The sequence below is a fragment of the Schistocerca serialis genome, chromosome 5, assembly GCF_023864345.2.
Source record: "Schistocerca serialis cubense isolate TAMUIC-IGC-003099 chromosome 5, iqSchSeri2.2, whole genome shotgun sequence".
In the NCBI taxonomy this organism is placed as follows: Eukaryota; Metazoa; Arthropoda; class Insecta; order Orthoptera; family Acrididae; genus Schistocerca; species Schistocerca serialis.
In genome coordinates, this window is record NC_064642.1 from 71,509,390 (window position 1) to 71,529,448 (window position 20,059).

The window sequence follows — 20,059 nt, forward strand, 5'->3', positions numbered from 1 at the left end:
ATAACCCCAAAACCATTGCTGAGCTGAGAACAGCCCTTCAGGAGTTCACTGACAGGATTGATATTCCGACACTTCACTGAGTCGTGCAGAGTTTCGCTATTTGTCTGTGCCACATCATCGCCAATGAGAGTAGGCGTGTCAAACATATACCCCAAATACCTGCAGTGACGTTTCCATGTTGAATAAAGTGTGAGCATGCCGTATACAAATATTATTTAAGATCATTATCACTAAATGCAACCTAGTACTTTAGAAGCAAAGTCACTAGTTTGAAAAGCTTCAATTTCCTAAATTACATTAAAAACCTGCTGATTATCTTGAAATGTTAGCTTAATATTTGTATGTAAACATAGGTATTTTCAGTGAAAACTGGAACCTACAACTGGACCAACTGAGGTCTGGTTACTACATTTTGCTACTTGGCACGAGCTTTTAAAATGAGCACTGCTACTTGACATGTGGTTATCAGGAATTTTTAATTAATGAATTTATATAATCAGGTCACCTGTAGTAATGATTAATGAACAGAATACAATATTTTTATCTTCCTCTCAATATTTTTTCAGACAAGTCATTTCATGGAAGTTTACAGTGGTGTCAAGTTTTATACAATAATCAATTACATATACGTACATAATGTAGAAAATAACTAGCCTATTTAAGAACTGTAAGATTCTCCTTACCACTCAGGAGAAAAACATATATTGTAATAACTAGTTTCTAGGACTTCTTCAATTGGATGGAATTCACTGTATTTTAGCCAAGTCTGTAATGCAGTCATATTTATTTAGCAGTACAGCATGAGCTGAGTACTGTAGCTTACAGCAAAATTTTGTAACCAAGTATTTACAGTTATCATGGACTGTAAAAAGTCTTTAAGGTAAATCTAATAAGTGATTATTTCTGGTATTCTGCAGATGCACATGTACATCGCATTAAATGTTGAATTTTCCAGATTTTCTCTGGCATATATCAAACAGTTGCATACGACCTAGGTAATGCCATTATGCAGACAATTTAAAGTGGTTTCAGCAGGATACTCTGGGTGGTAGTCCAACTAAACATCCAACTGTCTTCTTCTGCATCTGAAAATGCATTTAGCTCCTCAAGAATTGCTCCAGAGCAATCTTCCATACCACAGATGAGAATCGAAGAAAGCAAAACATGTCTGGAGTAACAACTGTTTGCTCACAAACTTCCTTAATTTACACACACACACACACACACACACACACACACACACACACACACACTACTTCGCTGCACAGATAAGGTGTGTTCTTCCCAAGTGTGTTCTTGGTCTACGAATGGTCCAAGTAGTTTTACTGTTTTATTTTCATTTTTGGTTAGATTTTGTTTAAAAATTATTTCCTCCATTATCATTTGGTTTCTGCACAGCTGATGGGCACAACACCCCTGATAAGTCATTTGCAACATTTCTCTGTTGTTACCCAGTACACTTTGTAAATTCTCACCTGTGGTTATTAATGCCATTTCATCAGCATGCAGTACAGCATGGAGTATGAAACTTCCTGGCAGATTAAAATTGTGTGCCAGACCGAGTCTTGACCACAGTACCTTCGGCTTTCGTGGGTACTTGCCGTTGAAAGGCAAACGTCCCCAATTTGAGTCTCAGTCCGGCACACCGTTTTAATCTGCCTGGAAGTTTCATATCAAAGCACATTCCGGTGCAGAGTGAAAATTTCTATCTGGAACGAAATAGTGTATTGGTACAGGGTATGTAAACTGAAAATTCATTAATTTAGACAACAAACAGGAAAGGTGTAAAAATAGGGCCTTGGGGTATTTCTTTTTTTATTAGGAATGTTATTGATCTCTGCTTATTTGCGTACACAAGCTGAAACCTATTGCTTAAATAACATTTGGGTAGACAGTGATTTATCTTCTGTGCCACACTATTCTAACTTTTTTATAATTATGTCACATGACATTGAGTCAAATGTTTTGCTTTTATCAATTCATAGACAGTCTTTTTGGTACCCTTAATAAATAGTATTGTCTAAAGCTTCAACTGCTTTCACAGTCGATAGATGAGATCTGAATCTGAACTGTTGATCATTTAAAATTTTGTTACTTTCGAAACAGCTGTGTATCTGTTGCACACAATTTTCCATTGTCTTTAATACAACTGGTACTTTTGAAGTGGGTCTGTAGTTATTTGGGAGGTTTTGTCACCTTTTTTAACACACTGGTAATGGAACTATGAGCTTAAGACATTCTGGGAAAATTCCTTCATCTAGTACTCTGGTAGACAGTGAAGCAAGTGGCATTATCATTATTTATTTATTTTTTGCTATACACTTTATGATGAAATTACCTAGTCCAAAATAACCTTCTGTTTTGGAATTTCTTAGTTTGCATATTGATTTTTGAATGTTATTTAAAGTGATTAGGGTCCACATTAATTTCTCACTTGCTTGTTTGGAATGAGTTAGCAGGGCTTCTGCACCAATGAGAATTATTGAGTTGAGTGGTAGTGCTGGCAGTATTTACAAAATATTCATTGAGTGCATCAGGTAATAGGGGCACTGTTTTCTTTATTGATATTACTAATTTACATTTTGATAACATTCCATGCTATTTTCATTTATTTTTGGAATTTAAAATTTATTTATCATTTGCACTTAACAGTTTTTCATTTCATATCTGTAGAGTTTTCTCATATTTATGTTACCTTTTTTTGTCCCAATCACTTTTATGAGACTTTTCTATTAGAATTAATAGTAGTCCCCCTGGGTTCATACAGTTGTTGAGTCTACTATTTGTTGGTATGATGCAGCTTACATGTGATATCAGCACAATACCTTTTGGTTACAGTGGGGGACATCTTTCCTACACTGTACTTAATCTCCATAAGGAACTGGAAAAGCATTTGTCAATATTTTTGTTACTAAGCATCGTGTAAGCTCAATCTATTTCCTTTAACTGGTCTGTCATATTGTTTACAATGGATTCTCCTAGTTGTCACTTCTCTTCCTAAAGTAATGAGAGCTGAATTTTCAGTTTGAAGCCATAGCCCTGCATGATCCGATACTTCTAATTCTATAACATCACATTCAAGGACACAAGTTTTATATTACTAATTATGTTATCAAGACACAAATCAATCTAGTGGGCTTATCATTGAGACAGTAATAGTACAGTGACTTCAAAGAATTCACCATATGAATCACATTTTTTCCTCTTTCTCCTTATATCTGTGTTAGTAACACCTACAATTATAATTTTATGCTATTTACATTTGGACAAGTGCACTAATAAAGTATTAATTTTTTTCTATAAATACTATCTGATCAGAATGTCGAGTTTGATAAAAAGTACCAGTTACTTCAAGTATGCCATATATCAAGATTGCTTTTAATATGGATTGAGACCCTGCCATGTGACATGCATTTTCTGTAGTAGCTTGTTAACAGCAAATATCCAAGTGGAACACTCCAGTCTACTTCAGACCCTTTCACCTAGTCTTCATTGATACACAAAACACTGCAGTTAATTTGATCAAGCCAGTATTTCCAACTCTCACTGACTTTACCTTTAAGAGATTATACATTTATATGTAGAAAGAGAATACTTATAGTACAGAAAGGTATTTTGATATCACTGTGTCTTGCATGTCCATTTATTTTCATTTGTTTTTAATTTACTTCTGAATTGGAATTTCCAATTTCTTGGTTTATGTCAAATACGAGCTTTTTTGGATGCCTTCGCACAATGTTACTCCACTTTGAACCCTGGACATTGTATTTGGACTTATGCTGGTTTACCTATATACTGGTAGATGTTTTATTTTTCTCTGTTTATTTTTATCCATTAATTCGCCTAAGTAGTTTACGGCAAAGATTAAAACTTGGTATGTTCACAGCAATCAAGCCTGTGGAAATAGCAAGGAAAAGTGAAGAACATTGATTTTGTTGTGCGTAAAAACTCTCATGGGAAGTTTCATGTGTCTTTTACAGTGTGTCTTTTCCCATACATGGATCAGAGGGGACATGAATCTCTCTTCAGTTCACTAATAATGTTAAATATATTAATTCTTATAGTAATAAGCCAATGTGGCTTAGCAGTTTTTATTTCACTTGATCTACATAAATGTTTCACCGGTACCTATAATACTTTGGACAGGTAATAAATTCAAGCAGACCAAGCTGGACACTGTAACAATATCTCCATTTACATATTATGACCCATACAGTGCCATCTATTGATCAATTTTCAGAATATTTTTTTTCTTCTGCCACACGTTTTCTCTCTTCTCTGATAATATTCCGTTGCAATTTAACATCATTCCGACCAGCGGTGTTATTTCTACAGCGTTTTTAAAGTTTAACTTTAATTTTAATCACACTGTATATCGTATGCACAACTGTCGCAGGGCAAAATATCTATTTTGTTTACTATAATGACACAATCTGCGGCAAAGAATCTCGCTTCAAGCGACAGCATTGACACATAATAAGTGGTACAGAATATTTATTTTCAGTAGTGTCGTGGAGATGACCGAAGCGGCTACAGTTTCTTGCAGTGTTAGTCTGAAGGGGCGCAATTGGATTTCTAGACTGAGTACTATTGAAAATTGTTTAGAGTTCCATTGGGAGTACTATCTGCTGCCGAATCATGACACTAGAAATTGCATTGATTATTATGGGGTCGAACTTGGTTCAGAAAGTAGCAATTTTAAGTTCCCATTACAGTTGCATTGTAGCAAATGTCAGAAACGAAAAAGTATAAGGAAAAACATGTGGACTGATAATTCTAAACTGACAATACAGCAGAGCATCATATTGGTTTCCTGGTGGATTAAAGATAACATACTGAAAAACACATTATCGGAAACTTGATTCTTGATTAATACCGTTTGTGACTATTATGGTTTTTTGTCGAGAAGTGTGTTATGTAATTGTGACTAATGAAGGGGTTCAACAGGTGTGTCAACAAGAGTGGAAATAGACGAGTCGCAAGTAACTCAAAAATATAGTAAAGTACGACTTCTCAAGAAAGAAACTGAACAGATCTGGGTGTGTGGAGGCACAGAAAGAGACTCAAGAAAATGTTTTATTGTGAAAATTTATTCCAGGACCAAACAAACACTAGTGCCTCTTATTAAGAATTAATCTTGCTAGGCACCAATGTTATTACAGATAGATTGAAATCTTACAACACTTTGAAGGAAGAGGGATTTCACCACAGGTTTGTAAACCATTCTGTTGAATTCATGTCTTCTGGTGACCTGCCTCTGCACACACAGAAAATCAAGCAATTATGGAAATCCCTGAAATCACCCATCAAAAGAAAAGGACGACTGGGAGACCAAGATGAACTGCATGTTTTTCAATACTTCTACTTCCACAGTTTAAATTTACACGGTATAAAACTTCCCCGAGAGACTTTGCCAATTTTCTTAAGAGACATTGTTGAGAGTGTACCCCAGCTATGGAAAAAAGGACATCTACCAGCAGTATACACATCATACAAAAACCATTAAGAATAAATGTATTGTGACGTGAATTGAGAATTTAAAAATCCATAAAAAGTCTGTTGCAAGATGTACAGTTATCTATTTTACAAAGCACTCTTACCGCTGACCTCTGCTGAATAAATAGAACATTTACTTTTGGTGCCATGCCCTAGAAAATTATCCAATAGAGGGAAAATGTGTAAAATAAGCCAACATTACATCTGTGGTTCAACTCAATGAAATATACTTCAAATAGCAAAATATACTGAATTGAGTTTCTTGATTAATTTGTGTACGTTTAGCTCCATACTCACTTTTTATTCAACTTGGGCCCAAAAATTTTATGCTGGTTTCATTTAATGATTGGCTATTAAAGTCTATTTTTGGTGCTAAAATGTTATTTTTGATTGTCTGAAATTGCATAACATGAGTCATGAGATTAAAACTTAAGATGGGTGGTGCAAACCACTTGAAAGCCTGTTCAGTTATCTGAGCTGTGTCTGGTAAGGTTGAACCTGGAAAGTTAATTAGACTGCTTTTGTTGTAGGGAACATTACAGTATTGTTAGCTGGCCTTCAGAATCACTAGAAAATAATTTATGGAGGTTATGAACAACAGCGAACCCAGTACTGATCTTTGTGGGACCCTACATTTTACATTCCCTCATTTCAAGGTCACTCTCATTCCAGTGACAGCCTATCCTAGACATACACTGCTTTCTGCTAATGAAGGTTAAGACTCCACGCAATAGGATGTATCATTTACTGCCATAATATTAGTTTGCCAGGTAGAATTTTGCAGTATATGCAATCTAAGCTTTTGGCAAGGTTACAGAATAGGATAATTTTTCTTGTTTACCTCATATAGGACTTTCATTAGTGTGGTCTTTTACAGTTTTCTCTTCGGAGGTTGCTTTATAAGAACCAAAGCTACAGAGAATTAACAACTTTTGCTCAGATAAAAGAGTATTCTACCATAGGTTACCTTCTAAAGATCTGATATGCCTATCACCTGTTTTACAGACAGTTGTTACTGCAGTATACAGGGTGTTACAAAAAGGTACGGCCAAACTTTCAGGAAACATTCCACACACACAAAGAAAGAAAATATGTTATGTGGACATGTGTCCGGAAACGCTTACTTTCCATGTTAGAGTTCATTTTATCACTTCTCTTCAAATCACATTAATCATGGAATGGAGAAACACAGCAACAGAACGTACCAGCGTGACTTCAAACACTTTGTTCCAGGAAATGTTCAAAATGTCCTCCGTTAGCGAGGATACATGCATCCACCCTCCGTCGCATGGAATCCCTGATGCAGCCCTGGAGAACGGCGTATTGTATCACAGCCGTCCACAATACGAGCACGAAGAATCTGTACATTTGGTACCGGGGTTGCATAGACAAGAGCTTTCAAATGCCCCCATAAATGAAAGTCAAGAGGGTTGAGGGCAGGAGAGCGTGGAGGACATGGAATTGGTCCGCCTCTACCAATCCATCGGTCACCGAATTTGTTGTTGAGAAGCGTACGAGCACTTCGACCGAAATGTGCAGGAGCTCCATCGTGCATGAACCACATGTTGAGTCGTACTTGTAAAGGCACATGTTCTAGCAGCACAGGTAGAGTATCCCATATGAAATCATGGCAGTGAATCGAGGAAGTACAGTACATACTGACAAAACTAAAATGAGCTCTAACATGGAAATTAAACGTTTCCAGACACATGTCCACACAACATCTTTTCTTTATTTGTGTGTGAGGAATGTTTCCTGAAAGTTTGGCCGTACCTTTTTGTAACACCCTGTATATTTACGTATGCCAGGAAACACGCTCTGAGTAATGGACTGATTACAAATATTACTCAATGATATTCTACCCAGTCAGCACAATATTTTAATTACTCTACTAGAGACACCATTCTTGCCAGCAGCATTATTACCTTTTAGCTACCAAATGAATTTTGTAATCTCCTTTTGGGTTGTATTACACTATTGTCTGTACAATTAAATCTAATGTCTCTGTATTTGGTTCTTTATTAGGTATTTAGTCTTACTGCCATAGTCATCTACATATTAAGAGATTTTATAACAAAAATACATTACAACATGTTCATGTTCATAGAATATTTTTCTACAAAAATTTAGCTATTATTTTATACATTATAATATTTCCGAATAGCAAATTGTTGGCAGTAATTGATGGCTGTTGGCCAGATTTCACAAAAAGGTTAAGGAACCTTTCTGGTAACTAAATTACTGCCTGCAGAAGAAACACACGGGTAGAATCTCCAACCGATGTTACACGACACTCGTAACATGGGGGTTCAATAAACCTGACTCAATACGAATGACTAGAAAATGAAGAGTGGTTGAATATTATCCTTATTAGAAGAGTTATTTGTCTTGTTTCCTATAAATAAAATAAAACAAGATTGTACAAGTATTTAATAACTATGCAATTCACACTTAAGTGCTTGGCAGATGGTTCATCGACCATTTACACACTCTTCCTCAACTGTTCCACACTTTAAAAGCACAGGAAAACTAAAACTTACATCCTTCTGGGCAAACTCTTATTTTAGTGCAAGCCCATTTCTTGCTATGTAGGTGAGTGTCAACAAATATTTTCGCATTCGGAGGAGATTGTAGACTGAAATTTCATGAAAAATTCTTGCCATATCAAGAAATGCCTTTGTTTTAATGAGCGACACCTAAATTCTTATCATAGCCGTGGGACACTTGCCCCTATTTCGCAACAGTGCAAAAGAAACTGCCCTTCTTTGAACTTTTCAATGTCCTCCGTCAATCTTATCTGGGTGGTTGGTTTGTAGATTAAAGGGACTAAACTGCAATGTTTTCAGTCACTTGTTCCTTAATCACGCAGGTCTCGGGTTAAAACTATACCCCAAAAAACCCTACCACATGAAATCTTGGAAAGGAACAAAATGCGTAAAACTACATGTGAAACTACAATGAAGCAGTGAACAAAGTATTAAGCCAAAATTGAAAACATTAACAAAAAAGGAAAAGGCGTGTAAAGGTGTTATAACAATATATCAGATGACCTTGGCTGGCTGATCACAAGAATAAAAAAAGGATGAAGCAGCCACTCTACAACACACTAAAATTCCCGCCCTAAAAACACAAGGCAAGAGAAACCACAGATGGTGAAAAGACGAACAAGTCTAAGAGATAATACCAGAGGGAGCAAGGAAGAATTAAAATACAAGTAGGGTGAGGGCCAGAATGATGAGGGTATGGCAATCTTAAATAGAATGATAAAAATGCCCTTCATGGATAAAACTTAAAACTATGTTAGCTGTTCAGGCATTGCCACCTAAAATCGAAGGGAGTGCATCAGGGACATTAAAAACATCTGCCATAGGGTGGCTAAATTTGGACATCCCAACAAGATGTGGAGCTCTGTCAAGTGTGAGCCACAGTGACACTGAGATGGGTCTTCATGACGTAGGAGGTAACCGTAAGTCAGCCAAGTATGGTAGATGTGGCACTGGCAAAGGACAGTGGAGTCCTTGCGAAAGGCTCGCATAGAGGACCTCCACACATTCGCCGTCTCCTTCACAATATATATCTTGTCCAGCAGAGTCCGGGAGCATCATTCTGTATTCCAGAGGTTAAAAACCTTGCAGCACAATACCGACTGAAGATCAGATTCTGGTATGCCGATCTCCAGACTCTGTTTACAAATAGCCCCTTTGGCTAGCCACTGAGTTTCCACATTGTTCAAGGACATAAATGGACTCTTGGATGGCGAGGATAGCACTGATTGAGAGCTTGTAAGGAATTCAAGGCGAGGGCAGCACTGATTAATAGCTTGTAAGACATTCAAGAAATCGCTACATATGGCGCAGAAATGGATATACTCATGAGCATGAGATATGACTAGCAGCTCTGCAGTGGAAACACTGCTGCCTTCTGGCAGGGAACACTGTTCAGTATACCCTGCTTGAGCATAAGCAAACCCAAAGTGAACATCAATCACCAAGCCATCCGTGTAAAATACCTCTCGACCCTGACACGCTTCAAGAAGAGAGAGAGAAAGAGGCAGTGGATGGCTGCAGTATGAATTGAGTCTTTTGGGTCTTATGATAGGTCCAGATGAAGCTGTGGTCAGGGTATACACCACAGAAGTGTATGCGTGTGAACTGTAGGGGAGGGGTAGGCGAAAAGACTTTAGTTCATTGAGAAGGGACCTGACACAGACTGCAATTGTAATTCCTGATCTGGGCCGCCATTGCGGGAGATGGAGCACTATGTTAGGGAAAAGGAGATGGTAATTCGGAAGTTTAAGTGGGCTGCAAATACGCGCAGTAAAACTAGCAAGCAGTTGTCGCCTGATCTGCAATGGAGGAACCCCAGCTCCCAAGAGTAGACTGTTCAGAGGATTTGTTCAGAGAACTCCCGTCAGAAGTAACTCCACAGTGATGTATAGGATCCAGCATCCGCAATACTGAGGGTGTTGCTGAAGCATACGCAATGAACCCATAGTCAAAATGGGACTGTAGAAGGGCTCTGTGCAGGTGCAACAGTGTACGGTGATCTGCACAACTTTCAGTGCGACTCAGGCGTCTAAGAATGTTAAGGTGCTGCCAGCACTTTTGCTGACAAAGATGGGGGAAGCCAAGTTAAGCGGGTGTAGAAAACCAATCCTAAAATGTGATAAAGGTCCATTACATTAAGTAGATGGTCATCAAGATAAAGTTGTGGGTGCAGGTGAACTGTATGACGGCAAGAGAAGTGCATGACACAAGTGTTGGGGGCTGAAAAAAATGCCGTAGGTGAGGGATCCCATGACTGCGCCTTTCATATGGTTTGCCGCAGTCAACATTCGGCTACACCAGTAGTAGATGAGCAAAAGAAAATGCAAGTCATCAGCATATAAGAAGGGTGATACTGAGGATCCCACAGCTACTGTGAGACCACTAAAGAGGACACTCAGTGCAGAGCCTTGCTGGACGCAGTTTTCTTGGATATGGGGTGGACCTGTGTGAAGCTTTGATTCAAAATGTGAAGGTGTGTAGCAATAAAGAGTTCTGTGTAAACATCGGGAGCGGGTCCCGGAGAACTAACTCGCGTAATGTAGCGAGGATGTGGTGCTGCCAAGTGGTGTCATAGGCTTTCGTCAGGTCAAAAAAGACAGCGGTAAGATGACAATGGCGGGAATGACTCCACGCATATCAAGTTGTCAGTGGTGGAGTGACCTTGGTGAAAACCACCCTGAGATGGAGCCACAAAGCCCCTAGACTTAAGGAACCAACAGGGTCTACAGATTGCGCACAGCTGTACGGTGTGTTAACATGCGCTCGCCAGCCGATCTGTGTGAAATGATGACAATTTGCTTGGTCAGTAGACGCGTGTCCGGCCGCACTGCGACAGGGAGTACGCCACTGGCCGCCGCCCGCAGCAGATCATGCCGCACTTCAAATGGTTATGAGCTTAAAAGATCCAAGTTCCAGATTAACAAGACGGGCTTTAAGACTGAGTGAGTACCAATTTAAGGGTATTCACCGACCTGGTAAACAACATGTGAAAGCAGATGCAATGAGTCGAAAAGTCAATGTTTCTCGAGATGAAGAGTTAAAGGCAGCTCAAGAAGATCCACAATGCAAATTATGGAAAAATGATCAACTTTTGTCAAAATAGATGGATTATTGTACCAAATCACTAGTAAAGGAAACCGCCTAGTTATTCCAGAAAGCATGAAAGAGCAAATCACGAAAGAGCAACAAGATTCTTTATTATTAGGACACTGCGGTAAAAAAGCAACTAACATTAAAATAGCTCAAATGTTTTGGTGGCTGAGTCGCAAAGCTGACGTTTTCGAGTTTGTTTCACAATGTGATTCCTGTAACAGATGGAACAATGTAGGAAAAAGTAGAGCGCCATTGCAAGAACTGCCAGAAACAAGTGAACCATTTGAACAAGCAGGACTAGATGTCGTAGGACCATTGCCTAAGACTAAAGATGGTAACAAATACATATTGATAATCTTAGATCATTTCTCTAGATACCTTCTCACGATACCAATACCTGAACAGAGCGCTGAGACTATAGCTAAAGTTTTTGTAAAAGAATGGATTCTTAAGTTTGGATCACCATTAAGTATAATTAGTGATCAAGGAATGAATTTTATGAGTGAATTACTTACACAGACTTGTAAGCTCATGCAAATAACTCAGTGAAGGACTACACAGCACACCCTGAAAGAATCGTTAAAATCGTTAGCCATTATGTGAGCAGCAAACACGACAATTGGGATGTCTGTTTACCGTACTTGGTAAGTTGTTACAATACCAAAATGCACAGCTCAACTGGCCCAAGTCCATATGAGACTGTCTATGGAAGAAGAATGCATTCACCCTTGGACTTTGCACGATCGACTGCCGGAATCAGCACGCAAGCTAAAGGAAGCATGGAGGGATGTGAAACAGCGGAATCATCAATCCTTTCTCCAGCAAGCAAGGCAACATGACCGCCAAGCAACAGTGCCACAGTATCGAGTTGGAGATCTTGTGTTTCTGAGCAACATGGTGTTAAAGAAGAGTCAAGTCAAAAAGTTTAAGAAGTTTTGGAAAGAACCATATCCAATCTTGGAGGTGTTGTCGCCAGTCACTCTTAAGCTCCAACTGCCCTTTCATTCGATTGACATTCATGTTAATCATGTAAAGCCATTTCTGAGTAGATTTCCTATAGTATCACAAGACGACGAGGAACGACCGAGAGGCAGACCTGCTGTTCTCAAACCCAGGAAGCGAGAATCGTGAGGTCGCAGTCCAGACTTCGAGGCCGAGGCATCGCCATGTTCCGAGCGATCCTGTTCCAGACACCCCTACAATCTGCATAAACGTGTGTAGTGTGTGAAAGTGCAATGTGTGTGTTTATTTCAGCCATGTGCTTATGTGAATGTGTTGTGATAATTTAGTATTGAAGCTAGTGCACAAGTGAAATAAACCTTTTATTCCACAGGTTGCCCCAAGAAACTCATTTATTTTAGGTTCATTGTTAACTTCAGTATTTAGAACTAATTAACCATGTTCATTTTTATTCTAATGCTGGCTATGATAGTGTATTCTGCTAATGCTGTAGTAATAGTACCAGAGTACAGGTGTTTTTGTTTGAACCATAGTTAGACATGGTAGTTTCAATAAGTAATACAAAACTTGTCCTCCAGTACAATCTGAGTGAAATCCAGCAACAGTTCAATTCTGTAAAGAAACAAATTGACCTAATTCATTCTGTTAAGGGTTGTTGTTGTGGTATGTCCTGAGACTGGTTTGATGCAGCTCTCCATGTCACTCTATCCTGTGCAAGCTTCTTCATCTCCCAGTACTTACTGCAACCTACATCCTTCTGAATCTGCTTGGTGTATTCATCTCTTGGTCTCCCTCTACGATTTTTACCCTCCATGCTGCCCTCCAATGCTAAATTTGTGATCCCTTGATGCCTCAAAACATGTCCTACCAACCGGTCCCTTCTTCTTGTCAAGTTGTGCCACAAACTTCTCTTCTCCCCGATTCTATTCAATATCTCCTCATTAGTTATGTGATCTGCCCATCTAATCTTCAGAATTCTTCTGTAGCACCACATTTCAAAAGCTTCTATTCTCTTCTTGTCCAGACTATTTATCGTCCATGTTTCACTTCCATACATGGCTACACTCCATACAAATACTTTCAGAAACGACTTCCTGACACTTAAATCTATACTCGATGTTAACAAATTTCTCTTCTTCAGAAACACTTTCCTTGCCATAGCCAGTCTACATTTTATATCCTCTCTACATCGACCATCATCAGTTATTTTGCTCCCCAAATAGCAAAACTCCTTTACTACTTTAAGTGTCTCATTTCCTAATCTAATTCCATCAGCATCACCCAACTTAATTCGACTAACTTCCATTATCCTTGTTATGCTTTTGTTGATGTTCATCTTATACCCTCCTTTCAAGACACTGTCCGTTCCGTTCAACTGCTCTTACAAGTCCTTTGCTGTCTCTGATGGAATTACAATGTCATCGGCGAACCTCAAAGTTTTTATTTCCTCTCCATGGATTTTAATACCTACTCCGAATTTTTCTTTTGCTTCCTTTACTGCTTGATCAATATATAGATTGAATGACACCTTGTCTCACTCCCTTCACAACCACTGCTTCCCTTTCACGTCTCTGGACTCTCATAACTGCCATCTGGTTTCTGTACAAATTCTAAATAGTCCTTCGTTCCCTGTATTTGACGCCTGCCACCTTTAGAATTTGAAAGAGTATTCCAGTCAACATTGTCAAAAGCTTTCTCTAAGTCTACAAATGCTAGAAACATAGGTTTGCCTTTCCTTAATCATTCTTCTAAGATAAGTCGTAGGGTCAGTGTTGCCTACATTTCTACAGAATCCAAACTGATCTTCCCCGAGGTCAGCTTCTACCAGTTTTTCAATTCATCTGTAAAGAATTCGAGTTAGTATTTTGCAGCTGTGACTTATTAAACTGATAGTTCGAAAATTTTCACATCTGTCAACACCTGCTTTCATTGGGATTGGAATTGTTATATTCTTGAAGTCTGAGGGAATTTCGCCTGTCTCATATATCTTGCTCACCAGATGGTAGAGTTTTGTCAGGACAGGCTCTGCCAAGGCTGTCGGTAGTTCTAATGGAATGTTGTCTGCTCCCGGGGCCTTGTTTAGACTCAGGTCTTTCAGTGCTCTGTCAAACTCTTCACGCTGTATCATATCTCCTATTTGATCTTCATCTACAGTCTCTTCAATTTCCATAATATTGTCCTCAAGTACATCGCCCTTGTACAGACACTCTGTATACTCCTTCCACCTTTCTGCTTTCCCTTCTTTGCTTAGAACTGGGTTTCCATCTGAGCTCTTGATATTCATGCAAGTGGTTCTCTTCTCTCCAAAGGTCTCTTTAATTTTCCTGTACGCAGTATCTATCTTACCCCTAGTGATATGCCCTTCTACATCCTCACATTTGTCCTCTAGCCTTCCCTGCTTAGCCATTTTGCACTTCCTGTCAATCTCATTTTTGAAACGTTTGTATTCCTTTCAGCCTACTTCATTTACTGCATTTTTGTATTTTCTCCTTTCATCAATTAAATTCAATATCTCTTCTGTTACCCAAGGATTTCTATTAGCCCTCGTCTTTTTACCTATTTGATCCTCTGCTACCTTCACTATTTCATCCCTCAGAGCAACCAATTCGTCTTTTACTGTATTTCTTTCCCCAATTCCTGTCAATTGTTCCCTTATGCTCTCCCTGAAACTCTGTACAACCTCTGGTTCTTTCAGTTTATCCAGGTCCCATCTCCTTAAATTCCCACCTTTTTGCAGTTTCTTCAGTTTTAATCGACAGTTCATAACCAATAGATTGTGGTCAGAGTCCACATCTGCCCCTGGAAATGTCTTACAATTTAGAACCCGGTTCCTAAATCTCTGCCGGCTGAAGTGGCCGAGCGGTTCTAGGCGCTAAAGTCTGGAACCGCGCGACCGCAATGGTCGCAGGTTCGAATCCTGCCTCGGGCATGGATGTGTGTTTTGTCCTTAGGTTAGTTAGGTTTAAGTAGTTCTAAGTTCTAGGGGACTGATGACCTCCGATGTTAAGTCCCATAGTGCTCAGAGCCATTTGAACCATTTGAACCTAAATCTCTGTCTTACCATTATATAATCTCTCTGAAACCTGTCAGTATCTCCAGGCTTCTTCAATGTATACAGCCTTCTTTCATGATTCTTGAACCATGTGTTAGCTATGATTAAGTTGTGTTGTGTGCAAAATTCTACCAGGCGGCTTCCTCTTTCATTTCTTAGCCCTAATCCATATTCACCTACTACGTTTCCTTCTCTCCCCTTTCCTACTACCGAATTCCAGTCACCCATGACTATTAAATTTTCGTCTCCCTTCACTATCTGAATAATTTCTTTGATTTCATCATACATTTCTTCAATTTCTTCGTCATGTGCAGAGCTAGTTGGCATATAAACTTGTACTACTGTAGTAGGCAAGGGCTTCGTGTCTATCTTGGCCACTATAATACGTTCACTATGCTGTTTGTAGTAGCTTACCCATACTCCTATTTTTTTTATTCATTATTAAACCTACTCTTGCATTACCCTTATTTAATTTTGTATTTATAATCCTGGATTCGCTTGACCAAAAGTCTTGTTCCTCCTGCCACCGAACTTCACTAATTCCCACTATATCTAACTTTAACCCATCCATTTCCCGTTTTAAATTTTCTAACCTACCTGCTCAATTAAGGGATCTGACATTCCACGCTCCGATCCGTAAACGCCAGTTTTCTTTCTCCTGATAACGATGTCGTCCTGAGTAGTCCCAGCCCGGAGATCCGAATGGGGGACTATTTTACCTCCGGAATATTTTACCCAAGAGGACGCAATCATCATTTAACCATACAGTAAAGCTGCATGCCCTCGGGAAAAACTACGGCCGTAGTTTTCCCTTGCTTTCAGCCATTCGCAGTACCAGCACAGCAAGGCCGTTTTGGTTAGTGTTACAAGGCCGGATCAGTTAATCATCCAGACTGTTGCCCCTGCAACTACTGAAAAGGCTGCTGCCCCTCTTCAGGAACCACACGTCTGTCTGGCCTCTCAACAGATATCCCTCCATTGTGGTTGCACCTACAGCACGGCCATCTGTATCTCTAAGGCACGCAAGCCTCCCCACCAATGGTAAGGTCCATGGTTCATGGCGGGTGGGTTAAGGGTAATGATACAATTTTGGAAATGGGTACATCTTGGTTTAATATCTGGATCACAGCCAAAATGCAGGTAGTCTACATCTCTTAATTATGAATCATCCCCCAAGAGATGATTGCCCTAGAATTTTAATGCATTTTTATCACCCATTTCTTAAACGATGTTCTGAACGTATAATTTTCTCATTTAACTCCACCCTTGATTTCACATTTACATGTAAAAACTATGATACATCTGAGCTGGCCTTTACACTAAAACTGAACAATAGTGAATTAATCTTGAATGCCACATATTGTGATTTATCATGTGAACTATTTCATATGCCGAGTGTTGCCAACTACATATCATGCAACTGGACATTTGCCATTAACTAGAATGTTATCTGTTTATTACAGTGATTCATACATATGGAAGGCATTCCTTATCAAATTTTTCTGAAGACAATAATTTGATTAATGACATCCATGACAATGTAATCTCTTCAAATAATGAGTTAAATTTCATTGAAGCAGCAAATAGAATTAAGTCCTTCGATTCCTCCAGTAATGTTAATGCTTACTTGATTGTCAGTATTGTGTTTTTATTGCTTTTATTAATTTGTCTTTTGTCAACAGCATTTGTCATTTATAAAAGTCTCATCTTGAAGGCACGCTTCTCTGTACCGAACGTTACTGTGTCTGCAAATGAAATATACGTTGCAAATGCCTTCCGATACCACAATTGGCGAAGCAGATTCGTAACGTCCAGGAGGTCGTTTTGAGCCACCTAGGGTTGCTCTTTTTCTCTGGGGAGAGTGATGCAAGCGTCTACAGATTGCGTGCAGCCAGACGGTGCGTGAACACGATTCCGCCAGCCGACCTATTTGAAATGATGACAATTTGCTTGGTCAGTAGACGCACGTCCGGCCGCCACTAGCCGCCGTCTGCAGCGGGCAGTATTAACTAGCGCGGCCTCGGGTGCGAATATGTCTCTTGTCTTAGCTCACAATGGAGCCTTTCAATACGACCATAATTGGCCGGTGTTAGGATGTCAGAAACAGTGATGACAGGTGCGCGTAGCGTGCACGTTTTATAATCCGCCTTTGTTTATAAAACTGTTTTTAACTTACTTCTCGTGTTCGCGTATTGCCATACCTCAAGGACCCACCGCTCACAAATCCAGACAAAATATTCGAGTAATCATCATTATCATCATCATCCAGGACAACAACAACAACAACCCCCTTATACAACACACCCACCTGCTCACCATATGTTCGAGCAGCTTGCAAAAAACGTTGGTGAGACTAATAGGACGATAGCTATCTAGTGGGTTCTCACCAGGTTTTAGCACTGGAATGATGGCACTTTCTCACCGCTGCAACGGGAATTCGTCATCACTCCAGATGCTGTTAAGATGGAAAGTAGATGAACCTTGCAATCTGTTGATTGATCTTTAATCATTTGGTGATGGATGTGCTCTGGCCCAAGGGTTGTGTCAGGACAATGTGCAAGGGCAGTGAGAAGTTCCCACTCACTGAATGGAACATTATATTGCTCAGTGTGGGCAGGTAGTAAAAGATATGTGATGTCATTCCACCCACTGTTTTTGGGTACGAAAGGTGGGGTGGTAATTCTCACATGCAGAAGTTCAAGCATAATGCTCAGCAAAAAGCTCTGCGATTGCACCTGGGTTGGAACTGACAGCATCACGTGTCAAAATACCAGGCAAAGCTGCAGGGGGCTGATATCCGTAAAGGTGTCTGGTTATAGTCCAAACGTGGGAAGGAAAGGTTTGTGTTCCAATGGTGGAGACGTACTGTTCCCAGCACTCCTGCTTTCATCTTTTAAGTAGTTGACAGACCCAGGCACAGAGCTATTTGAAGGCAACAAGCTGCTCCATTGATGAGTGCCACTTACGAGATTGGAGGGCCCACCTACGATCTCTTAATGGCCGCTGTGATATCCGGCAACCACCAAGGCACTGTCTTCCGCCAGGAGCAACTTGAGGAACAAGGGCTGCAGAAACAATGGTGGTTGTAACGTTCTGGATCGCCATATTGATGTTACCAAGCAACAGAGATCCAACAGTGACAGCAGAAGCGAAAGCATACTAATCAGTCTTGGGCAAGTGCCCATGTGAGGGACAGGAAGAGTGGAAAGTAGTCTACCACACAAGCTGTCGTCGAGCTCTCCAGTTAACAGATGGTAGAAGGCCAGGAATGCAAACTGAGAAATCAATGGACAAGTGTGTGCCATGTGCCAAAGTGAAATGAATGGGGGCACCTGTATGTATGAGGCAGAGGTCGAGTTGAGTCAATAGATTCTTGTCATCTTTACCATGGCCAGTTATCTTGGTTCCACCCCATAAAGGGTTATGGCCATTGAAATTACCCGAAACTAGAAAAGGTGGGGGAGTTGAGAAATTAGTGAAGCCAATACATTTCGTGGTACTTCACCATCTGGAGGCATCTACATGTTGCAGATGGTGATTTCCTGCATTGTCCCACCCTGATAGCCACCGCATCTAAAAGTGTTAGAAGGGGCAGGTTCACTATAGACAGAGGTAAGACATACATGTATATACTTTACCTGACAGCCTATTACAGTCAATACAATTTTTGTAATACCCCGATAGCCACAAAGGGTGCGGTTACACATTGCTGGAAACCAGGTTTCCTGAAGGGCAATGCTGAAAGCAGGTGTAATGCTTAAGAGTTGTCATATTCAGCCAGCTAGAGGAAAAAACCACTGCAATTCCATTAGTGGATGACACTTTCTGTAGTCTGGGATGGCATGAAGGGACCAAGGAAGCAGTTTAAGTTTCAGGGTCATCTGTGGCCACTGGCTGAGTGTTTATACCTATGACCATCGCTGCTCAGGCATCAGCGAAATCTAGGTCCAAGAGGGATGCTAAATTACCCACCTCATCCTGAGACCCAGAACTGATAAGGAGCTGTGATGTGGGAGCCGCTGGAGCTTCTTGTTCCTTACCAGACTACTTACGCATGTGTCTGCCCTCTCGCTTCTCTTTAGGGACTTGCTGGGAGGGCTTCTCTGAAGTAGCTTCAGGTACAGATGAAGACCGTGAAGCCCTACGGTCAACAGCTTGTTGCTCCTTCAACCACTGCCCGATGTCTACTTTTGCACAGGTCGAGACCTCGGTAGGTAAAGTCCCAAGGGGCCACTTCCATGTGAGATGAGCTGGAGGAATCTGCTGCTTATCCAGTAGGGGGGAGGGGACCGATGTCCCTGGTATTTGGATTGGGGGGGTGAGGGTCAGAGGGTAGGTGGGGGATGCAGGCGCTGCTGACAAAATAAGTACTTTGGGAGTAACAGAAGTAGTAGTACCACCAAACGGAAAGGGGGGGGGGATGTTGTCAAGTGGCCCTGAGGGCCCACTGTACAAGGCAGAGACGAGACAAACATTGCCATAGAGGGTGATGGCATTAGCTTCAGCATAGGAGGATGTCAATCGAACAAAGTTCAACCGGTCATATTATTTTAGCCTCTTGGCGAGTCAGCCTGTCCAGGGTCTTGTACCACATAATTTTTCTTTCGTTTCGAACAACCATGCACAGTCCGGTGAGCCGGGTGACTAATGCTCTCCACAGCTGTCACAGGTGGGAGAAGGGGCACATGGAGTATTCAGATTCAGTGGATGTCAGCAATCTCTACACATGGTGCTGGATCTGCACTCTGAAGACATGCCCGAAATTACAGCACTTAAAGCACCATACAGGGTGAGGGACATATGGTTTTACATCACAATGTCATACTATCACCTTGATCTTTTCAGATAACGAATCACCCTCAAAGGCCAAGAGGAAGGTACTGGTAGCAACATTGAATCTTTTGGTCCCCTA

General features: G+C 40.4%; 1 protein-coding gene across 1 annotated transcript in view; it reads right to left on the reverse strand.

The window, feature by feature from the left end:
• LOC126481492 (chromosome-associated kinesin KIF4A) overlaps positions 1-20,059 on the reverse strand; it is a 295,063-nt gene that overhangs the window by 111,845 nt on the left and 163,159 nt on the right. The window lies entirely within an intron of this gene.